Source organism: Urocampus carinirostris, chromosome 16, assembly GCF_059441175.1.
Source record: "Urocampus carinirostris isolate Australia breed hairy pipefish chromosome 16, RoL_Ucar_1.0, whole genome shotgun sequence".
NCBI lineage: Eukaryota > Metazoa > Chordata > Actinopteri > Syngnathiformes > Syngnathidae > Urocampus > Urocampus carinirostris.
The window spans coordinates 34,353,356-34,376,173 of record NC_142364.1 but is presented as its reverse complement, the minus strand read 5'-3'; the positions used below and the strand labels follow the sequence as shown (position 1 = coordinate 34,376,173).

At 42.4% G+C, this 22,818-nt stretch overlaps 1 long non-coding RNA gene and 2 pseudogenes across 1 annotated transcript; 1 reads left to right on the top strand and 2 right to left on the bottom strand.

The window, feature by feature from the left end:
* Positions 1-6,186: 6,186 nt before the first annotated feature.
* On the bottom strand, positions 6,187-6,333 carry LOC148351159 (U2 spliceosomal RNA; annotated as a pseudogene).
* A 7,389-nt stretch (positions 6,334-13,722) lies between these two features.
* Positions 13,723-14,163, top strand: LOC148351158 (small ribosomal subunit protein eS10 pseudogene; annotated as a pseudogene).
* Positions 14,164-18,352: 4,189 nt separating this feature from the next.
* On the bottom strand, positions 18,353-19,253 carry LOC148351157 (uncharacterized). Its single transcript, XR_015852991.1, has 3 exons — positions 19,028-19,253; positions 18,536-18,942; positions 18,353-18,457 (listed from the first exon to the last, which is right to left on the bottom strand). It is a non-coding gene; the product is annotated as an uncharacterized LOC148351157 (long non-coding RNA).
* Positions 19,254-22,818: the final 3,565 nt, after the last annotated feature.

Genomic DNA, 22,818 nt, shown 5'->3' with positions numbered 1-22,818 from the left:
ATAACTACCACATGAAATCCGAGGCTGCAGACGCATGTGCACAGTAGCATCAAACCGCTCACTTCGTTTGCAACGAAAAAAAACGATACAGAGATAGCGGCGAACTCGTTTGACTTGATTGATTTGCCGTTTCATGATAGTTGGTGTACACTGGGTGGTACCCATAATTGAGCAATTTGCGTTTTTCCGTACAGATTTTCTTGTACGTCGTAAACGTCTTAAAATGCATAATAAACGTACTTTGTACGGCAAAAGCGTACAGGTTGACAGGTATGGGTATGACAATTTACATTGAAAACAACGGCAACCAGATGGTAAAGTTGCTGAACCAGATCAGGAGGCGTCTAAAATTTTCTTTATTTAACTAGATACAAAAGAATATAAATAAAACGGACAAAATATAAACAAACATCTGGTTTGGCAAATGTTGGTATTGTTTTACATATATTATTGAAATTATTATGAAAATCAGGAAAATATATTTCATGAAAATTGTCCTCGTTTTGTGGATTATTTACATTATATTTACATGAGAAACTTTGTGTCAAACCAGTTTATTTTATTTATTAATCACACAACACCAGCAATTCCTTTGGCATCTTTCTTAGTTCTGCAGTAAAGTCAGTGTTACTTATTATACGTAGCAGTATATTAAAAAAAATCCGTACAAAAATTGTTATACCATGCACAAAATTTGAAATGATCAAAAAATGTATAAAGTACAGAAGAAACAGGTATGTATAACTCAATACTTTTAGCCTTAAGTGGCTCAATCAAAGATAATTGGCAGAGGTCAAGTCAAGTCAAGTCATGTGTATTTGTGACGCCCTTAATCACAAAGAGTCTCAAAGGGCTGCACAGACCACAAATTATTGCAAACCACGGACTATTATTACACCATCCCCTGATCTAAAACCTACATGAGGGAAAGGAAAAACTCGAAAACCTCAACATGAGGAAAATGAAGAAACCTTGAGAAGGGACTGCACATGAGGTAATCCCCTTCCAGGATGACCAGGCTGCAACGGATGTTGCAATAACAAATAATACACAGATATTGTCAACATAAAATCTAGGTTATTCATATGCTAGAGAATTGAAGTACGTTTTAAGCTTAGATTTAAACATTTCCACTGAGGTTGCAGATCGAATCTTAGGGGAAAGAGCATTGCACAGCACCGGGACCCGAATGGAGAATGCTCTCGAACCTGCGGATCTCTTCTTGGCTCTTGGGATCACTAGTAGACCAGCATTTCGAGAGTGTAGGCTCCGGACCGGAACATAGGGGGAAATTAAATCCGAAAGATATGAGGGAACACGTCCATGCATGATTTTGTATACTACCAACAGAACCTTAAAATCACATCTTAAGCTAACTGGGAGCCAATGCAGGTTAGCTAAAATCGGCAGAATGTGATCAAACTTTCTTGCCTTAGTTAAAAGCCTTGCTGCAGCATTTTGCACCAGCTGATGGCTCTTGATTTTGGACTTTGGGAGACCAGAGAGTAGTGCATTACAGTAATCAAGACGGGGGGTCACAAACGCATGAATTATAATCCCCGCATCTGACTGAGACAGCATAGGACGAATTTTAGCAATGTTGCAAAGATGGAAAAAAGCTGTTCTAGTAATATTCGTAACGTGTGTTTGGAAGGACTGATTGGGGTCAAATGTGACACATAAATTTCTCACTGAGTCACTCTGGCTGATATTACGTTTGTCAATGTTCAGAGCAGTTTTTGAGAACAAGTCACGGCATTTAGATGGACCAATAACTAACATTTTGGTCTTCTCAGAGTTAAGGTACAAGAAGTTGAGTGACATCCATTCTTTTTTCTCAATGAGGCAGGCCTCCAAATTTCCACACTTTAGTGTGGCTGATTCCTCCATCGGAATGTATAGTTGAGTGTCATCTGCGTAGCAATGGAAACAGATATTATACTTGCAAATAATAACCTAATGGAAGCATGCAAATGCTGAAAAGAAGGGGGCCAAGTACTGAACCCTGCGGAACACCACAGGTAACATTAAAGGGCTCGGATGTCATTTCACCATATTTAGCACAGGCTTCCTATCTGAGAGGTAGGATCTGAACCATAAGTCTCCTGTTCCTGAGGGACCAATCCATTTTTCCAACCGTTCTAGTAAGATAATATGGTCCACATTGTCAAAAGCAGCACTAAGGTCCAGCAGCAGCAAGAGTGATAAAGCGCCAGAGTCCATTGCCAGTAGAAGATCATTGGTTACCTAGATCAGCTCAGTAGGGTGGTTAGCCCTGAATCCTGATTGCATACAAAAAGATTGTCCTCGGATATAAAATCATTCAACTGCTGTGCCACAACTTTTTCAAATATTTTAGTGGGAAAAGGTAGGTTTGACACAGGTCTATAATTACAAAAGCTTTATGGATCAAGGTTGGGTTGTTTCAGTGTAGGTCAATTAACAGCGGACTAAAAAAGACGCTTGAACTACACCTGAGGAGAGTGATATGTTGATAATATTTAGAACTGAAGGTCCAAGGACCCCAAAAAGACCTTTAATTTGTGAACCCGATTGATTTTGTCCAATATACACACACCTGAGGGCGGCATTGGGTCAGGAGGTAGAGCGCTCGTCTTGCGATCAAGAGATTGCAGGTTCAATTCCGTGTTATATGTCGAAGTGTCCTTGTGCAAGACACTGAATCCCTAATGCCCCCAATAAGCAGGTAGGCGCCTTGCATGGCTACATGCTATTGGTGTGTGAATGTGTGTGTGAACGGGTAAGTGTGAAGCACATTGTAAAGCGCTTTGGGAGGTCTCCATTGACTTGAAAAGCGCTATATAAATCCAGACCATATAAATGCAGACCATTTACACCTGTCCTTAACTATCCCCACCTTTTTTCAAGTATATTTTAGACACACTAGTTGTTTTCTTTGTTTTCTGGTTTCTTGTTTGGACATTTTGTTAGTGGTTTAGTGCTCACTTGTTAGTTTGTTACTTTATTCTTTGCAGTTTCCATTTCCAGTTTTGGTCTTGTTTTCTGGTTTGAAATTTGTTATGTTTGGTTTTGTTTGGACATTTTTTTGTTTTGTGATTCTTTGATTGCTTGTCTCTTTGTTCATCTTTTTGTTACTGAATACTTTCCCTCTTTTTGAGCACCCCTGCCTCTACTACCTGCATATTCCTCATCCAAACAGAATGACTCGACCACCAGAAGACCCCTGTTTCGGCAGTGGGTTTTGGTGTTCTCGGCAGTGAGGAGAAGGCCCCTCGACTCCACCTGGTTCTTGTGCCGGCGGTGAGGAGAAGGCCCCGTAGCCGTGCCTGGTCTCCTGACCTAGCGGTGAGGAGTTTCTTGTGCCCGTTTGAAATGTTACTAAGGTGGAACCATTTGAATGAAATCATATTGTGGATTTTTATAGCAAGGGAAAAGCAATGTTTTTGGGAAAGTAAATGCACCTACACTGTTAACTGTAACAAGCATGCTCTGCTTATTTGTGATAATACAGAAGATCTGAAAAAAAAGAAAAAACCTGTCACGAGACGTGGTGGCGTGGAAGGAGACCGGACCAGAACGGAGGCAGGAGGCATGAAGGGAGAACTCAAATGCGTTGACGATCCATAGGTTTTATTTAATAAAATAAAAGTCGCCCAATACTCCGGGGCAAAACAGAACAATACAGAGTTCCTCCGGCACGAACTTAACGGGACATGGCATAACAGACTAAAACAGGACAAGGCATAACAGACTAAACAGGACAAGGCATAACAGACCGGGACTGTGAAGAATGAGTAGTAATGAACCCGCAACCGCAGAGCCCACCATGCAGCCTTAAATACAGACCCACCATTAGTGGAACTGCTTTCAGCTGTTGCCCAGGGGGCGGGGCAGACTGGTCACCAAGGCGACCGTGACAGAGCCCCCCTCTTAAGGGACAGCTCCCGAGGTCCCAAAAAAGAAAAAATTACAACCTCACGCCCCGGAATGGTTCGACGCTCACGATTGGGGCAACCCCGCTCCCTCCTCCGAACACGCAGGAACGGGGAGAGGCAGGCGCCATCTGCGTCGGGCGGATCGGAATCGGCGCTCGGCAGGGGGGGGTCCGGCGGGCAAGCTGGACAGGCAAAATCAGGGCAGAATCAGAACGGGTAAACAGGACAGGCCTCTACAGAAGAGTCGCACTCAGGTCAGGCCGATGCAGAAGAGTCGCACTCAGGTCAGGCCGATGCAGAAGAGTCGCACTCAGGGGGTTCAGATGCAGAAGAGTCAGACTCAGGGGGGGTTCAGATGCAGAAGAGTCAGACTCAGGGGGGGTTCAGATTCAGAAGAGTCAGACTCAGGGGGGGTTCAGATTCAGAAGAGTCAGACTCAGGGGGGAACAGATTCAGAAGAGTCAGACTCAGGGGGGAACAGATTCAGAACAGACAAGACAGGACAGGAAAGACTGAACAAAATCAGTACTGGGAGTCGAACAGGCAGGCATGGGAGTCGAACAGGCAGGCATGGGAGTCGAACAGGCAGGCATGGGAGTCGAACAGGCAGGCATGGGAGTCGAACAGGCAGGCATGGGAGTCGAACAGGCAGGCTTGGGAGTCGAACAGGCAGGCTTGGGAGTCGAACAGGCAGGCTTGGGAGTCGAACAGGCAGGCTTGGGAGTCGAACAGGCAGGCTTGGGAGTCGAACAGGCAGGCTTGGGAGTCGAACAGGCAGGCTTGGGAGTCGAACAGGCAGGCTTGGGAGTCGGAGTCGGCCCGACGGGCAGCGGAGTCGGAGTCGGCCCGACGGGCAGCGGAGTCGGAGTCGGACTTGCACGCAGGGGAGAGGGAATAGCAGGCAATCGGCACGGGAGTCGGGCAGGCAGGCGTCAATTCTTCCTGGGACCCCATTCGAGGCACAGCAAGGGCCACGACGGGCGGGGCCGTGGTTCGAACGGGCAGGGAAGGCCAACTCAGTAGGCGCCTGCCAAACTGCGCACTCCAGCTCTCCCCAAGTCGCGCTGGGATCGTTCGCTGAGTTCAATTGTTGGCGGGTTCATTCTGTCACGAGGGCGTGGTGGCGTGGAAGGAGACCGGACCAGAACGGAGGCAGGAGGCATGAAGGGAGAACTCAAATGCGTTGACGATCCATAGGTTTTATTTAATAAAATAAAAGTCGCCCAATACTCCGGGGCAAAACAGAACAATACAGAGTTCCTCCGGCACGAACTTAACGGGACATGGCATAACAGACTAAAACAGGACAAGGCATAACAGACTAAACAGGACAAGGCATAACAGACCGGGACTGTGAAGAATGAGTAGTAATGAACCCGCAACCGCAGAGCCCACCATGCAGCCTTAAATACAGACCCACCATTAGTGGAACTGCTTTCAGCTGTTGCCCAGGGGGCGGGGCAGACTGGTCACCAAGGCGACCGTGACAAAACCTGCATACTTTTGTGTGAATCTCAAACCCTAATATTATTTTTGACAACCATTACACCAATATTTCACGTAAGTACATCGCCAATACCTGAACAAATACAGAAACACCTCACTACTTTGCGCTTCAGTTATCGTTGGTTCACTGTTTACGGTTTTTAAATAAAATTTCTTTATTGTCATTGATATCAATGTACCATGCATTGTGTTCTGCAGCAGACAGCACACAGCATAGGTTTTCACAGGGACAGGTTAGGGAGGGCTTAGCGTTTTGGGTGGGTGTGACTATGTGAGTGACTGTGATAGGCTGATTTATGTTGTCAGTGAAACAGCCGTGGTGTCCATCAAAACAAACTGCGAACCACACCAACAGTTTGTATTTAAGCGGCTTTTTACATTGAAAAATGTAAAAGCGCGGAAGAGCGCAAAAAAATGGTCATCACCAGCTGTGAATTGCTATCGGCTCCGGTAAGGGACCGAGGCGGCGTTGGGAGAGAAGGCAATAGCCGTGTCGCAGTTTTTGCGTCCTGCGGCTAGGCTACGTAACAACTCTCACATGCTACCCCTGCCGAGCCTGTATCCTGCTAACACCATATCCATTACCCATGAAACAGATGGGGTTTTGGGGTTTTTAAGGGTTATTGTTCTATCTTCGTTATTCATTATCCATTATCCGTTATCGGTCAGTTCATAATACGCTACAAAGCCTAGGAGCCGGGACACTTACTCTCAGCCAACTGGCCAAGCTAAGGTCCTAGCCCTAAAGCCTTGCTGCGATCATTGCGAATGCACCGTTCCCGGAGGTACTGCAATACCGGGTCGATGCGTGGAGTGGACAGAGCAAGCTCTTATTCCATCTCTGAAATGTAAAAATCAAAGATCATGGCAAGAGGTACGGCCAAAATCTTCTCAAAGATCCTGGAGCCATTCATTCAACTTCAATTCTGTGTTCTGTGTTTTCACTTGTATAGCTACAGTTGTTATGCTCAGTTGGTAAGTTTGACCATTGAGGGTTTTATGAAGAGTGTTGCTACTTTGAGGATTTTCACGTTTCTGGGGGGATCTGATCCCCATTAACCACGATAATCGAGTGATTACTGTACAACAGAACTGTTAAATATATGTCTGCTGTAATAAGCTGTGAATGAAACCATACCTTTCAAATGTTCGAGGCCTGTAAAACTTAATTAAGCCCGTTTGTCGAATCATGAATATGACTAGAAGGGAAGTAAAAGATGTGCCAGAAAAATATAAGAAAAGGCAGACAGAAATTCCATGCAGCCGGGAACTGATGAGGTGGTGGAAGCTGATATAATTTGCCTGTCAGAATTAATTAGGACTAAAATGGTAACACACATACACACCATAACATTAATTCCAGAATCTCATTTCAGATCTGATTAATTACTTTCTCACGCTTGACGAAGGAAATCAGCAGCAAAACTGGAGAGGGTTTACACCCGTCTGCACTCACACACACACACACACACACACACACACACACACACACACACACACACACACACACACACACACACACACACACACACACACACACACAAATAAGGTGTGCAATGAATTATTCATTCAGTTTGGCAATTTTTCTTTTAAGCTAAAAATGCAACTTTGAACTGATATGGTGAATGGTAAATGCTTGGAAAACACACCCAAAAAAGTGTTTACATGTGTCCACTACACGTCCATCAATATTAGTTTTCATTCCTTCCATCCAGTGTCTTACCCATTCGGTCCTGACTGTTGGCGTAGGCAATCCGAGGATTTTGGACAAAGAAAAGTGTCACGGTTGCCATGGCGCCCAATTGCCCCCCCCATGGAGACCAGCTGAAACTCGTTGACAGATTGCTCCCTGTCACTACTTAAACGCTGTCCTGTGAGTCGCCTTGGGTTGGATTGTCTGCGAAACTGTTTTGATCGAGTGTGTGCTCCTTTCTCTTTTCCCCAATAAACTGTGGGTAACATTACGCGAGTGGGTTCTGCTTCCTGTTTCCTGTCCGGGTCCTGATAGAATGCTCCGACCCTAAAATGAACCCAGCAAACGCTCACACAAGCGCGGATTGGGGGAGCAGGAAACTCCCTACGCTTTTCAGCAGTTGCACCGGACAGAGGGCGCGGTCTGGCGATTGTCCAGTGACGTCACCGCCCTTCAACTGCTGTTCCAGCAAAATCTACAAACCATGCGGCACCAGCAGGAGCAATTAACTCAGCTGACTGAGCTCCTGTCGCATAGGCTGTCAGCAACGGCCCCGCCTCCTGGGGGCTCTCATCCTGCCGTGCTTTCGCGTTTCTCACCCATTCGGCCCACGGACTCGCCCGCCGTGGGGATTGCTGTGCCTCGAATGGGGTTTCCGGGAAAATTTGGCAGGATCTTTTCGAGGTCCCCGTCGTCCCACGTCGGCCGGCCTACCACACCTGTCTGCTTGCCTGATTCGCCTGTCTGCTAGACCGAATCTTCCGTCTGCCAGTCCGATTCTTCCGTCTGCCAGTCCGACTCTTTCGTCTGCTAGCCCGACTCTTCTGACTCTTCCGTCTGCCAGCTTGACTCTTCTGACTCTTTCGTCTGCCAGTTCGACTCTTCGGACTCTTCCGTCTGCCAGTTCGACTCTTCGGACTCTTCCGTCTGCCAGCTCGACTCATCCGCCTGCCGACCCAGCCTCTCCCTGTTCCTGCTTTTGCCACGCCTTCGGAGGCTGAAGTGGGCCACCCTCCTCGGGGGCATCAGCCCATTCTGGAGAGCAATGTATTTTGTTTTTGTTGGGACTTCTTGAGCCGTCCCTAGGGGGGTTCTGTCACGGTTGCCATGGCGCCCAATTGGCCCCCGCCGTGTGGCGCCAGCTTCTGTCACGGTTGCCAGGGCGCCCAATTGGCCCCGCCCATGGACACCAGCTGAAACTCGTTGACACATTGCTCCCTGTCACTACTCAAAGCTGTCCTGTGAGTCGCCTTGGGTCGGATTGTCTGCAAAACTCTGTTTTGACACGTCAAGCCCTGAGAATTTCCGGTTTTCCTGTGTTTTTGTTCCTGTTTTGTTCTCGCCACGATCTGTTTGATTTCGACCACTTCCGCGTTCTAAGCAATCTACTCCCCGCGACCAACAATCTCCGTATCGAGTGTGCGCTCCTTTCTCTTCTCCCCAATAAACTGTGAGTTGATTGGATTCAACATGGCGGCGCGCATGGATGCTGCGGCTAGTTGCTCTCCAGCTAATCTTCTATTTATTACCGTTCTCTTGTCTTTTTTGCTTTCTTTTTTGGACACATGCGTGGCCAAAAATACTTACAGTAGGGACGAACTTATTCGGTTGGGTGGGTGTCTAAATTTCGACTTTTCGGGCACTTTTTACACCGCCTAAGAGATCCGGCATCCTTGTGGACAACTATTCCTCCTAATAAACGACGACAACGGCGCCGTAAAGTGAGAAAACAGAAGCGTGGTTGCCGTGCGGGTAAATGTGTGAAGCGTGCGAAGTCGAAGGAGCAAGAAGGACGCGAGGATGTGACTAATTCCACCATTCATTCCTCGCCGGACAACCGACGCTTTAAACTCAACGCTCACAAACGGCCCCAACGGCGACATCTTGTGACGATCTCTACAAAGACTACAAAGACTTTAGCTAAGTCAAATGATTCAGCAAAGCTAAAATTTGGTCTTTTAAATAATAGATCGCTTGCTCCCAAAGCTTTACTTGTTGATAACATTATTCGTGATTATAAACTTAACTGTATCGGTCTTTGTGAAACTTGGTTACGCCTGGATGAGTATTTAGCGCTAAATTATGCTTCACCCCCAGACTACGCGAGTAGCCATGTAGCACGCACGTTGAAAAAGGGTGGCGGTGTCGCGCTCATTTCTGAAAAAACGCTCAAATGTAATCCTCGTACCTCTAATAATTACAAGGCGTTTGAGGCTCTTGTGATGCGGTCCTCTCTATTGTCAATTTATGTAATAACTATCTATCGCGCACCTGGGCCATACACAACTTTCTTAGACGAATTTGCTGAACTTTTGTCTGAACTAGTAACCTACGCAGACAAAATTATAATTATGGGGGACTTTAACATTCATATGAACTCCCCACTCAGTTCACTTACTATTGCGTTTCGGTCTCTAATTGATGCATTTGGTTTTAATCAACTGGTTGATTTGCCAACCCATAAAGATGGAAACACGCTAGACTTGGTTCTGACTCAAGGAGTTTTAACCTCAAACATTATGGTGTTACCGTGTGCTACCGTTATCTCGGATCATTATTTAGTTACATTTGAGGTGCTAGCTAAATGTAATGCTAAAAAAACTTAAGGATTTAGCGGACGCATTATAAGCACTGGCACAGTTTCTGAGCTCTTTGAACTCCTTCCTGGAGCAGTTGCGTCCTTTCTTTCATACAATGGCTCGATTGACTCACTCATGAATGAGTTCAATACTACCCTGACTAGTGTCCTGGATTCAATAGCGCCCATAAAGCTTAAATCACGTCCTAAAAGACGCACGCCTTGGTTTACTGATGAAACTAGAACCCTTAAACAAGAATGCAGGAAATTGGAAAGAAAATGGCGCGCTACCAAGCTTGAGGTTTTCCATCAAACCTGGTGTGACAGCTTGTTAAAGTATAAAGCGGCCCTTGCCTACCTCTCAGATATGACGCACTGTGTTAAATATGGCGAAATGACATCTGATCCCTTTAATATTACCTGTGGTGTTCCGCAGGGTTCGGTGCTTGGCCCCCTTCTCTTCAGCATTTACATGCTTCCATTAGGTGATATTATTCGCAAGTACAATATCAGCTTCCACTGCTACGCAGACGACACTCAACTATATCTTCCGTTTGAGGAATCTCCCACACTAAACTGTGGAAATTTGGAGGCTTGCCTCATTGAGATAAAAGAGTGGATGTCACACAATTTCTTGTGTCTTAACTCTGAAAAGACCGAAATGTTAGTCATTGGTCCATCTAAATGCCGTGACTTATTCTCAAAAACTCCTGTGAACATTGACAAATGTCACATCACACAGAGTGACTCAGTTAAAAATTTAGGTGTCATATTTGACCCTGATCTATCCTTTGAAACACATGTAAAGAAAATTACTAGAACTACTTTCTTCCATCTTCGTAACATTGCTAAAATCCGTTCAATACTGTCTCAGTCGGATGCGGAAATTATAATTCATGCGTTTGTTACCTCCCGTCTCGATTACTGTAATGCACTACTCTCTGGTCTCCCGAAGTCTAGAATCAAGTACAAAATGCCGCAGCGAGGTTTTTAACTAGGACGAAAAAGTACGATCACATAACACTGATTTTGGCTAACCTGCATTGGCTCCCAGTTAGCCATAGATGTGACTTCAAGGTTCTCTTAGTATTATACAAAATCATACATGGACTTGCTCCCTCTTATCTTTCAGATCTGATTTCGCTCTATGTCCCGGTCCGAAGCCTACGATCTGAGAGTGCCGGTCTTCTGGAGATCCCAAGAGCAAAGAAGTGTTCTGCTGGTTCGAGAGCGTTCTCCATCCGGGCACCGGTGCTGTGGAATGCTCTTCCCCCTGAGATCCGACCTGCAACCTCAGTGGAAAGCTTAAAACTCACTTCTACTCCATAGCATATGAATAACGTACTCTTCTTGTCGGCTGAAAAATAGTCTGTGTAATATAGTGTAATAATTTGTGAAGCCCTTTGAGACTCTTCGTGATGTAGGGCTATACAAATAAAAATGACCTGACTTGACTTGAGTAACTTTACGCAAGTGGGTTCTGCTTCCTGTCTTCGGTCCTGGTCCTGACAGAGAAGATACAGCTGAAGAGAGAAGTTCAGTTTAGGACATTTATTACAAAGTTACAAAATAAAAGTAAAACATAGTGCACTCCGGACCAAATGTTCAGGAGAGCGCTTCCCTTCCAAAAGGAAAGTAGTGCGTCGACCAAATGGCCAACCACAGTTTTTATAAGAAAGGGGTGTGGATTTGCAAAATGAAACAACGAATCTCTAACAGACCACTCTGGGAACTCACATTACACGAAAAAAAAACCCGCAATGTACAAGAGCTTAGAGCTGCACGCAGCTGAATCTTAAATGTTGCATGATAAGATAAGTCTAACACATCGAAAGACCGTTGCTTGTAAAATCCTGATTTGAAAGTACACATTTGTATGAATACAGCAAGTAAAAACTCAATTAAAATATATGGATAAATATGATGTGCTTCTGAATAAATTATAATATAATATATCTAAAAACTCATGCGATAGTGACAACACACTCAATTAAACATTTTAAGAATCTAACATGACAAACAGTTCTTTTTTGAACCATGCATGAAGCTGGGTCTTACAGTCCAGAAAATACAGTCATTTTAGTGCACAATATTTTGGAAATAAATAAATACATGAAAACCACAATTGAATCATATTTGAAAAGTTTTCCTCCTTCCAGCTTCGCAAACTTGTCTTGATTTCCCTCCTATCACACCCTCCCCCTTGTCACTATTTAAACACTGTGTCCTTGGCTCTGTGCTACTTTTCTGCTTTTCCATGCCGCATCCAAAGCACTCTTGCCTTAGTGTCATGTTATTCTAGTGTAGCACCCCCTTGACTGCCCTTCTGGATCACGAGTACCGCCTGACAAACTCTTGGACTGTGACCCTTGCTGTTTGGGTTTACTGGAACATTGACCCCCTCGCCTGCATTTTGGACTATTGTTGCCTCGCTACATGACTCCCTGTGTACCGAACCCTGGCCTGATACAAGACTACTAATTAGTGATTCTGCACTTTGCTTCCGCACCACCCTCAAGGGGTTTTTGACAGAAGGGCCAGGCAGCCACCTGGGCCATAGCAGTGAGCAACACTCAGCCTAGAATTCGGTTCCATCCTTCGTAGGTAGGCTGGAGGCCAGTTGCTTAAACTTGTGAAGGGGAAGTCAGTCTGTGGCTGACTACTGTCTTTAGCATCATGGCCATGGAGAGTGGATTTGGTGAGAGGCTTGTAGTTTTTTCTAACTTCGCTGACAAAATTTGTAGGGTTTTCTTTTGTCACAATCTTTGCTAGTTTTCGTCATGCATAAGTATTTTTCTCACATCACATTTCATTGTACTTTAACGTGTTTTGACTCGCTGTGTGTGCATTTGAATTTAATGTTTTGCTTCAGGATTGTTTTCTTCTTTAGCCTTTTTCTTCTGTGTATTACTGGCCTGGTGTCAGAAATGTATTATTGTTTTTTTCTGTACATCCATTTCATTCCCAATTTCCTTTTTTTGTGGCCTAAACTTTTTGGGTATTTTTTTTGTATTCTGTTCTCTCGTAGGCCCAGGGCACAACACTGCAACAATTACGGTCATAATTTTATTCTAGAATTTCCTTTCAGCCTCAATGCCAAAACTGAGGAACAGTCTGTCTACTACTATGTCAGTACATCATACTACATTATACATTACATCTGTTATTTTAAAGGAACTGTTTGTATTATTTGACCACTAGATGTCGCTGCCTAAAAGCACAAAGAAGAATCCAAATGACGTAGGCTCAAAGTGATCAAAGCACTGCATGCTTCTCTTTTTTTTCATGGTTATGTTTTCTGAGACTGGGAACTGCTTCAGCAAATGCTAACATGCTAAACCACAGAGGACATTTGATATGATACAACTTTTGAGTTGTAGACATTTGATTTATCTCTTTGTTCCCAAATTCAATTGGCTCAAGTAGCTCCCCCTATCAAACAGCATCGTATAAAGAATCCTAACCATTCTTAGGAACCTCAAAAGTCAGTGCTAGTGAAAAGTATTTCAAACCTGTTCTAAAAGCCCTCCGTTGAGGCTTTTCTTTTTATAAAATCTGCCAGGTTACAAAAGCTGGTTTGGAAATACAAGAACAGAAACATGATTGGCTCATAGTGACGATGACAAAAAAACAATGATCAATAACAGTCAAAAACCTGGGATCCTATGCAGTCTCCCTTGTAGGAGTCCACATTTAAAAACAGAACAAACTTTTCACCAACTAACTTGTATCGTCCATTAAGTCAAGTCAAGTCCAGTCATGTTTATTTGTATAGCCCTTAATCACAAAGAGTTTCGAAGGGCTGCACAGACCACAGATTATTGCAAACCACCGACTGATATTACACCATCCCCTGATCTAAAACCTACATGAGGGAAAGGAAAAACTCGAAAACCTCAACATGAGGAAAATGAATAAACCTTGAGAAGGGATCGCACATGAGGTAATGCCCCTTCCAGGATGACCATGCTGCAATAATAAATAATACACACATATTGTCAACATACAATATATGTGTTATACAATATATGCCCAAGCATCCTGAGCTTGCCGACAAGAACGTGCCCAACCTTCATGTGATGAAAGCAATGCAGTCCTTGAAGTCTTGCGGCTACGTCAAGGAGCAATTTGCCTGGCGCCACTTCTACTGGTATCTCACCAACGAGGGCATCCAATACCTGCGTGACTTTCTTCACCTGCCCTCCGAGATTGTGCCCGCCACACTGCGTCGCCAGACTCGCCCCGAGACCGCCAGGCCCAGGCCTAAGGATGGAGACAGGCCTGCTCGTCTTAACCGCAGAGTCTGACAGAGATGCATACAGGCGATCTGCTGCACCTCCTGGTGCTGACAAGAAAGCAGAGGCTGGTGCTGGAGCTGCTACAGAGTTCCACTTTAGGGGTGGCTTTGGACGTGGCAGAGGACAACAGCCTCAGTAAATTTATACTTTCTGTACAATAAAAGTTATTCATATGCTATAGAATAGAAATGTATTTCAAGCTAGATTTAAACAGTTCCACTGAGGTTGCAGATCGAATCTGAGGGGGAAGAGCATTCCCAACCACCGGGGCCCGAATGGAGAACGCTCTCGAACCTCAGGATCTCTTCTTGGCTCTTGGGATCACTAGTAGACCAGCATTTTCAGAGCAAAGGCTCGGGACCGGAACATAAGGGGAAATATTTTTAAGAATGTTTTTTTTTTCTAACCCTTTACCGACCAAGTATCATAAAAGCCACTTGGATTTTTTGGGGTCATTTTTGCCATGGAAGAGTAAAACTTTCAATATCTGGCAATATCTACCATAAATATGTGCTAAGACATTGTAATAGTAGTTAAAAAACGAAAAACAAAACAAAAACAGACTTGGCTTATTCAGGATTATAATGAAGTAGAGACCACAACTGAACATGAACACATTGTAAGACATCATAAACTAGAAGTATGAACAGTTGTAAATATATAGAAAACATATTTTAGTCTTGTTCTTTCAGTTATCCATATATTGTCGACTATTTTTCACCATGACAAGACGTTTTATGGGCCAGTGTGGTAGTTGGTGAAGCAATTCCTGGAGAGAGACCCACATCATACATGACCAATTATTGATCAAAATTAATAGATTATTTCAAAAAGATTCAAATGTTTTTTTTATTGGTTACAGGTAAAAACATGCATTACAAAATGCATTACTATTTATGCTCCGTCTGTGTCGTTTCTTGCCTGTGATTGGTCCGTTGTTACACCTGGATTCCTGTGAGATATGATTGTGGGATATTTCTGCCACCTCGTAGGTGTTTTCAGAGAACTACTTTGATTCAAATAGTTTTTTTTTAGATTGTGACATTGTCCGTCTTCTCTATTTCTAGGAACCGTTTAAATTTTATTTTTAGCCCGATGGTACCAGAGTTATGGTAATTTAATGGTGCTTGTAAAACAGAGGTACTGACGCCCCTGTTTTAATAAGGGAGTTAGAATCTGATTTTGTAAGATGATTTGGAGGGGATTTACTCATTGGAGTGATCAACTTAAAAATAAAATAAAAAAAGATGGCTTCTGAAAAGTGCCTCTTGCAGAAAGTCATGGTGTTTATGACATCTTTCTTCAACTATCTGCTTTAGACACCACGTTAGTACAAACTGTACTGTCCCACACTCTTTTCAGCTTCTATTTTGTTGTCAATCGTTGGTCTCCCCGTGGGCTGTCATCATTTCGGAAAAGTGCCCGGTCCTTCAAACAGACGTCATTATGTGCTGCTTGTTTTCTTCAAAGCCCAGACTGGGAACTCTCGAATGAATAAGTAAGACTTCAAGCAAGGATTTTCTCTTGTCTGCTTTGAACACCCTAGAGGCTGTCTGACAAGAACAAATAAGAAAATTTAGAGTCACTCAGATGAACTGGAAAAATAATTGGAATTTGATATATGAAAGTAATAGGGGTGCAGTGGGATACAGGCATATGTAATATGCTTAAGCTTAGATTGTAGTCAGAATTCAAAGCACATACAACAGTTGTATGGTCACCTAGTGTTCTATGTGTGATGTACTCAAGCATGCCTTATATTACATGAGCATTTGAGACTAGCTTCATTTTCATTTACGTGAAGAGAAGCGAAATTTGAATCATTTAAAACAGGGGTGTCAAACCCATTTAAGTTCAAGGGCTACATGGTAAAAAAACTCACTCTCACTTGGGGCGCAGTAGTAAATTAATGGCATAAAGAGAGTGCTCCGGAATCTTTCAGAGGCTCACACTTACAATACAATTATGCTTCAGGGGTGTAAAATTTCAGTATAAAACGATTATTGAGGTTTTCTTTCTCAATACTTCTCAATATTTCTCAACTAAGATTAAACCCCTTTATGTTTATCAACTGCATTTCTAAAAAAAACAAAAAACAGTGTACTTTATTTAACTAAGGGAAAACCATACAAACTGGAAATATAGCACACACACAGTAATTCAAGTGGAAATAATTGTTTCAATAATTTAACAAATATTTTTCAGCTTTTGATTTTATTCTGTTAATGAAACGTTTATCTGATTTGAGAACACCACTGCAATTATAATTGCAATAGGAGTTTAACCTTCTTTAAACGTCTGCAAAGATACCCAAGTGCTATTTTTTATTTTATATTTTTTCAATCCAGGTGCTGACCGATAATTTACAGTGCATCTGTGACTTATATTTTAAGTAAAAATAACACTGAAATTAACATTTCTTCAAATGTTCTCTGGTAGGTAAATGCTAGTCAGCAAATATATACAGTGGATGGTTTGTTTTGAGAGTGGTGCTTGGATGTGCAGTATCCAGTAGTCATATTTAATATTGCAGGTCATTGTTTGACGTGATTAAGCTCATTTTCTCCTTGTGCTTCTCTAAGCATTGTCTATTAGGCCCAACAAATCCAGTGGCAAGCGTGATATATCCCGCTTGGTCGTATGATTGACACTCCTGATTTCAATTGTAGGTATTTCCATTGGTAGTTTTTTGGCCTCTTGTCTCACGATACATATTAAGGACCAGGATTAAAAGATAAATGGTAGCTGCTCCCCAAAAAAGTCAAAAGATGGCAATCCTCAAAGTTGCGCACTTGCACAATCGCAGTGAAGCTTTTTGGCGGGGTTGACAGTCAGAACATATATCCTAAATAAAACAAAAACAGCTAAATGAATAAATAACGAAGTAAGTTTCAGCTTTTAAAAAAAGGTTTAAACATAATGTATTAAATATATTGCACATTGATCAGCATCCATTCTTGTTGCAGGTCCCAGATGATTGTTAACTTATTGTACTTGTGTACAGCATTTTGTATTCAGCTTTGGTTGTTTGCAAGGGTTTTATAAATAAAGTTGAGTTGAGTTGAGCTTCAAACATGTATCTGACTTTCACACATCAATCCAATTGAATCTGAAGAACCACATCTAATCCATTAACACGGTGCTTGGCAATAAGTAACCATGAAAATGGATTCTCTGCACGAATGCCACATTGTGACCTTGCAATTGTCAATCCCAAAAAAAAAAGGTTGAAACTTTTAACACCTGTTACATTCCCAAATTACGTAGTCAGTTATATTAAGAAGACTCATTTTCCTTTTGATTATGTGTTAATGTATTTAAGCAAGCAATGTTGAAAACAGTCGAGAGCAGGTCAAATTCTCCTCTGTTTACATGAGTCAGAAGATTAGCAGTTGTTAGTTTGAAATTTGACGCACCACACCATGAATATGTCACAGATAAACCTTGTGTGGTACAATAATAATCCAGCCAAATCTCCACTTCATAATCGAGTCGGATGATATTAGAAATCAGATTATAACACAATAGAATTAATTAGATATTTCCAATACTGTACAGTCTACCCTACCTAATGATGTGCAAAACTGTTCTTTTGGGTGTATTGATCTTTTAAGGTGGTGTCCACAACTTAAAAAGCGATCTCCTCGTTTAAATTCATAATTACAACTTCAGTCAGTTCATTCCTACCAAAAAAAAAACAATACTCAAACGACGCACCCCACCTTTAAACAGTTTGTATGATTTATATTTGCCAAAACACAGGATTTTTGCCTCCTCTCTTAACCCAGCCACCTTATTTACTACCATTTAGGTCCAAAAAAACCCAAAAGGCACAGAATTAACAATATTCTTACCAGGACTTCCAGTAGTAACTATCATACCATTGACGCTGCGACAAAGAAAAGATAATTATTTAATCACTGTTTACATGAGTCATTTGTCAAATCCACTCACCAAATCGCTAATAGATGCACTGTTATACACTCACAGCTATCATTGTTCAAACGTTTCAAAGGCAGTTGACGTTAGCTACAGCAAAGTGTGGTTGCCAGAGCCAAGTACATCATTCAGAGTCAAGAAATCAGTCCAGTCATCATAATCACAGTCCCAGGTTATTGTCAGCTGTGGTTAAGTGCCGGCAGGTGCGTGGCACAGCCACTCTGCCCCAGGGTGGTGCCCTCTGGTGGAAGGTGGCTTGCCAGATCCTGACAGTAAGCCAACCCGCCCATCCCCCTACCTCTAATTCAACGGGCACCCTCAGACATCCCACCGGATTTATCAAGGTGAGCATGATGGATGTCCAAGATTATGTCGCAGTCGAGGACAAAGGAATTCATGACCTCTTCTTCGGATTTTTCCCTTCTCAGTCCATTACGTACTGGATGCCACACGGTACGGAACATCTTGGACATCCACCGAACCAAACGGGGTTATTCAGGTGGGGAGACCAGGTCAGACTCCACCACTGGGTTGATGAAAGAGACATGGAAGGTGGGGAAGACTTCAAATGACGCAAGACACACTTCACAACGAAGGTACTTACGGAATGAGGCTTCCTGCATGGAAAAGTCCTTTGCAAAGAATCACTCCTGCTGCCCAGTAGCGAACTGTTGGAGAACGCAACCTGTCTGCCTGTGTTTGAGAATGGGGAGATGAGTGCAAGAGAGATGCACCTAGCGCCTTGTCAGCTGCTCAGCTTCCTTACTGTAATCTTGGATGAAACCCCTCAAAACAATGTAATTGACTCTTAAACATGGAAAAAGCTAGGCTTGTTAGGCAAAGATGAGTTGGCAATGCAGCACAAAACCCCCACACTTGCTGAGGCTTCCATTGAAGGGTTTGGAATCAGGGGTGTAGAAAGTGACAACCAGCGATATCTCCCCATTCCTGCGGGTGCATGTGATCCAAAGGATGCTTGGTTGAGAAGTACCAGCATCTCCATTGAGCGGGCTAGGGCAGGTGAAATTTAGCTGGGCAATTTAAACAAAAACGCTCAAGTCAAGCATCGGCAACGTCTTTTATATTGATACATTACCATGCGTCTGCTGTGACCATATTGGTGGTCGTATGGTTCTGTTATGATTTGTGGAAAGCAGACCCAAGTGCAGACACAACTTGCAAGAAAAACTGGAACTTTGATGGGAAAAGGGGACAAATTAAAACACTCCAGGAGAGGAAGAATAAACACACAAGTAAAAACATAATACAGTGCATTCATTTTCCAAAAGATCCAGAGCTGATCAACATCAGGCAGACCCTGGGAAAGCATTAAACATTCCAACAGACTGCTGTCTGACCAGTCATTATACAAGCCATCCCTGATTAATGTCAGCTGTGGATAATTGCTGGCAGGTGTGTGGCTCAGCCAGTCTCCTCCAAGGTGGCACCCTCCAGGGGAAGGTGCCAGATCCTGACAAGCGCAGAAAGTTGGTGTGATTCATCCCTCGCTATAACTTCCTCGGAGGGGAGCCTTGCTTTCATCATGACAGTTGCGCGGCCTGACAGCCAACTGCACTCAGCTTTGGGAACTACAATGACTTCAATTCAAATGCTCAACCTCAAATATCCCCTTCTGTGACTGTAGCAATGTAAAAACACAACGACAACATCGGACCAAAAATAACGGAACTTATATTTTTCTTTCTGGTTGTCTTTGTACCAAATGACCCATGGTCCAGGACCATACTGCAGCCTGGCGGTAAAAGACCCCTGCCGTAGTATATTTAAACGTAGATCTCCCTCTTCTTTTCTGTCTGTAAAATTTGAAAATAGGCAAAATGTATCGATCAAGGTTATGAGATCAGTGTATAGTCAACTTATACTATATTGATGCTGTCACATGAAAATTAAGTAGTTTTAAAAGCTATTTTGTTTCAGGGGAATGAAAACTTACCACTCCCTCCATCTTTAAAATTGTGATTTGTTACATACTGTAGAAACAATGGCATTTAAATATTAACAGATTAATGAAACAATTACTTGATATATTACTCCTTAATAAACTTCTAAGGGTCATGTTTATTCCCCATGACCGCATCTGCATTGTATTATAATGTGCTGTACTGCATTGCATTGCAGGAGCAAAAAATCAAACCCTCTTGCAAGCGACAACAACGAAAAAAAGGTGTCCGCCATCCCCGGGGATCGTCTTCTGTGATCGAGAATGAGGTACCTGGTTTGGGTTTCTTCCTATGAATTTTCCTATAATCATGGCTGACTACAAAGCAGCAATTCCTGAGTCCAATTTTACGTTTTAAAGCAAAGAGAAATGGGACCTCTACAAATACAAATAATCTTTCAGATAACGCTCATATCAGGCCTGTATCTGTAATTTGCATTTAGCCAAACACTAGAGAGAGGGTTTTTACTAAATGTAATCATCTGTTTCATTAAATCAGAAGCCACCACCTTGAAAATACTCACTGTATTACAACAGTAGCAGCGGATGACTTTTGGTATGATAATGAATTATTGCTGCACTTTTCATTATGCAAACTGGAAAGACCGCTAAACCGCAAAACCCACTCTCGTGACGAAATGATTTGATAACATTTACGATATAATATGATGCCAGAGCCTGTGTCCTATATTAACAAATATACCACTTTAAACTTTATCATGCCAACAGCGTTCCTCCGACCTATTCTACTCTAGTCTTGTTATTTCCATATTCTTTCTTTTTAAACTATTCTATACACTACATTATATTTTTTACTCTATTCTTTTTATCCATTTAAATCTATTATATTATCATTATTGAGAGTTCGCGTGTCAAATGATTTCTTGTATAAATCATGTTTATGGTTTATACTGGCTGAATAAATAACTACAAAAAAACTTGTCTCTTTCCTGCAGTTACTTAAAAGTTGGGGTGCATAGTTTGAGGATGTTTAAAAAGTAGGAAGTTTAATATTTTCTATACTAAGAATGTGTTAATAATGCCCAACTGAGTTCAGAGAGCCCCTATACTTAAGTTTCCATTGCGCTATCTGCTCTTATTTTACTTTTAACAGGCCTGTTCGGGGCGGAACACACCCCCAAAAAGATGGAAAAAAAGAGTTTATTCCAACGGTGTCTAAGAAATTAAAGATGCCTTAAAGTCATAATTGCAGGTTTAAGTTTTCAAATGACGCACCCCACCTTTAAAAGCATTGAGGCTCATTTTGATAAATATCATTTTTTCTTGGTAAATAATGTTTTCAGAACAAAGTCTATCTAACTATCTATCTATCTATCTAACCTGGTCATATCCCCCGAGAGGGGCGACTGACAGAGAGACAAACACAAAAACAATGAAAAGAAAAAAAAGAAGCAAAAAAAAAAGAAAAATAGAAAAAAGGAAAAACACAAAAAATTTGACCATGGCCAACCCAAATGCCCAAACACCCAAACTAGTTCAGCACCTAGGCACCCAAGTTGGTCATGCTTTCGTCCCTCCAGATAAAACAGGACAGAAGAAAGCGGCCATGTCACTCGGTTCAGGGTGAAACAACACACGGTTCTGTTCAACAGAAGGGCCCGACAGCTTTCACTGGTTTACCCCTGCTGCATCATACAGGCGCCCTTCCCATCCCTTGGAACGCGTCCAAACATCCCACTATCCTATCACAACACCTCACCACTCATTCCTTTCATCAACAATAGCTATAGCTTCCACTACATTCAGACCTCTTTCCTCCAATGCACTCATAACACCATCTATCCACGTCAATCGCGGCCTTCCTTTTGGTCTCCTTCCATTTACTTCTGCTCTGTAGATCCTCTTCAAAATTCGCTCTCATCCATCCTCTGCATGTGTACAAACCAACTGAGAGGACACACGCTTGCTTAGTTGAACGACTACTCCCGTTTCTCTCACAATTTCATTTTTCAATCTATCCAATCATGTCACTCCTAACATACTCAAACATTTCATCTCATAAACTGTAAATTTTCTCCTCAAATCTGCGTTCAGGCTCCATGTTTCTGCACCATACAACACAGTCGGCACAATAACACTCTCATAGTGTCCTCTCCTAACATCCATACTCATACTCTTGTTACTCATTACTCTCCTCAGAGCACCCAAAATCTTGCTTCTTTGATTTACTCTGTGCAATACCTCACAATCCATTCCACCAACTGCAGCCACATAACAACTCAAGTACCTAAAGCACCTGTCCATAGAACCTTTTTTCCAATGCCATGCCCACTCCATCATGTAAACACATCATCACTTTACTCTTCCCAACATTCACACATAACTTATGCCTATCACATACTTTTACAAACTCCATTACCAACCTTCTAAATGTTTCCTCAGAATCAGCCTGCCACACCGTTCCACTGTTATCCATCATCTCTACACCTCATGAAAAAAAAAATGTTCAGTGGAATAATATAAAAAAAACGTATCCAATTTTGTGTGCAAAATATTAAATTATTATTCTAATAGACTATACTGTAGTTTTTCCTGTTATTTTTTTTCTTTTTTCTTTCTTTATTCATTTTTTTACTTTTTTCTTCTTTTGTTCCTTCCCGCTTTTTTCTTATTTTTTTTTTCCATCTTCCTTTTTTTTTCTTTTTTTTTATAGTTTCTTTTTTTCCTAGCTTTTAATCATTTTGTCACCTTTTTCCACTATTTCATTTTTTTCTGCTTGTTTTCTTCTTTTTTCAATTTTTACTTTGTTTATTTTCTGGCTTTTTACTTATTTTTCTCTTGCTTTGTTGTATTTTTTTCTCTCTCTGTCGGGCGGGACGGAAAGAAAACTGAGATCACTTGCACTCGTTTCTTGTTTTTTATTGGAAGGAAGGAATGACAAGGCGTGATTCTTCGATCCGTTGTTT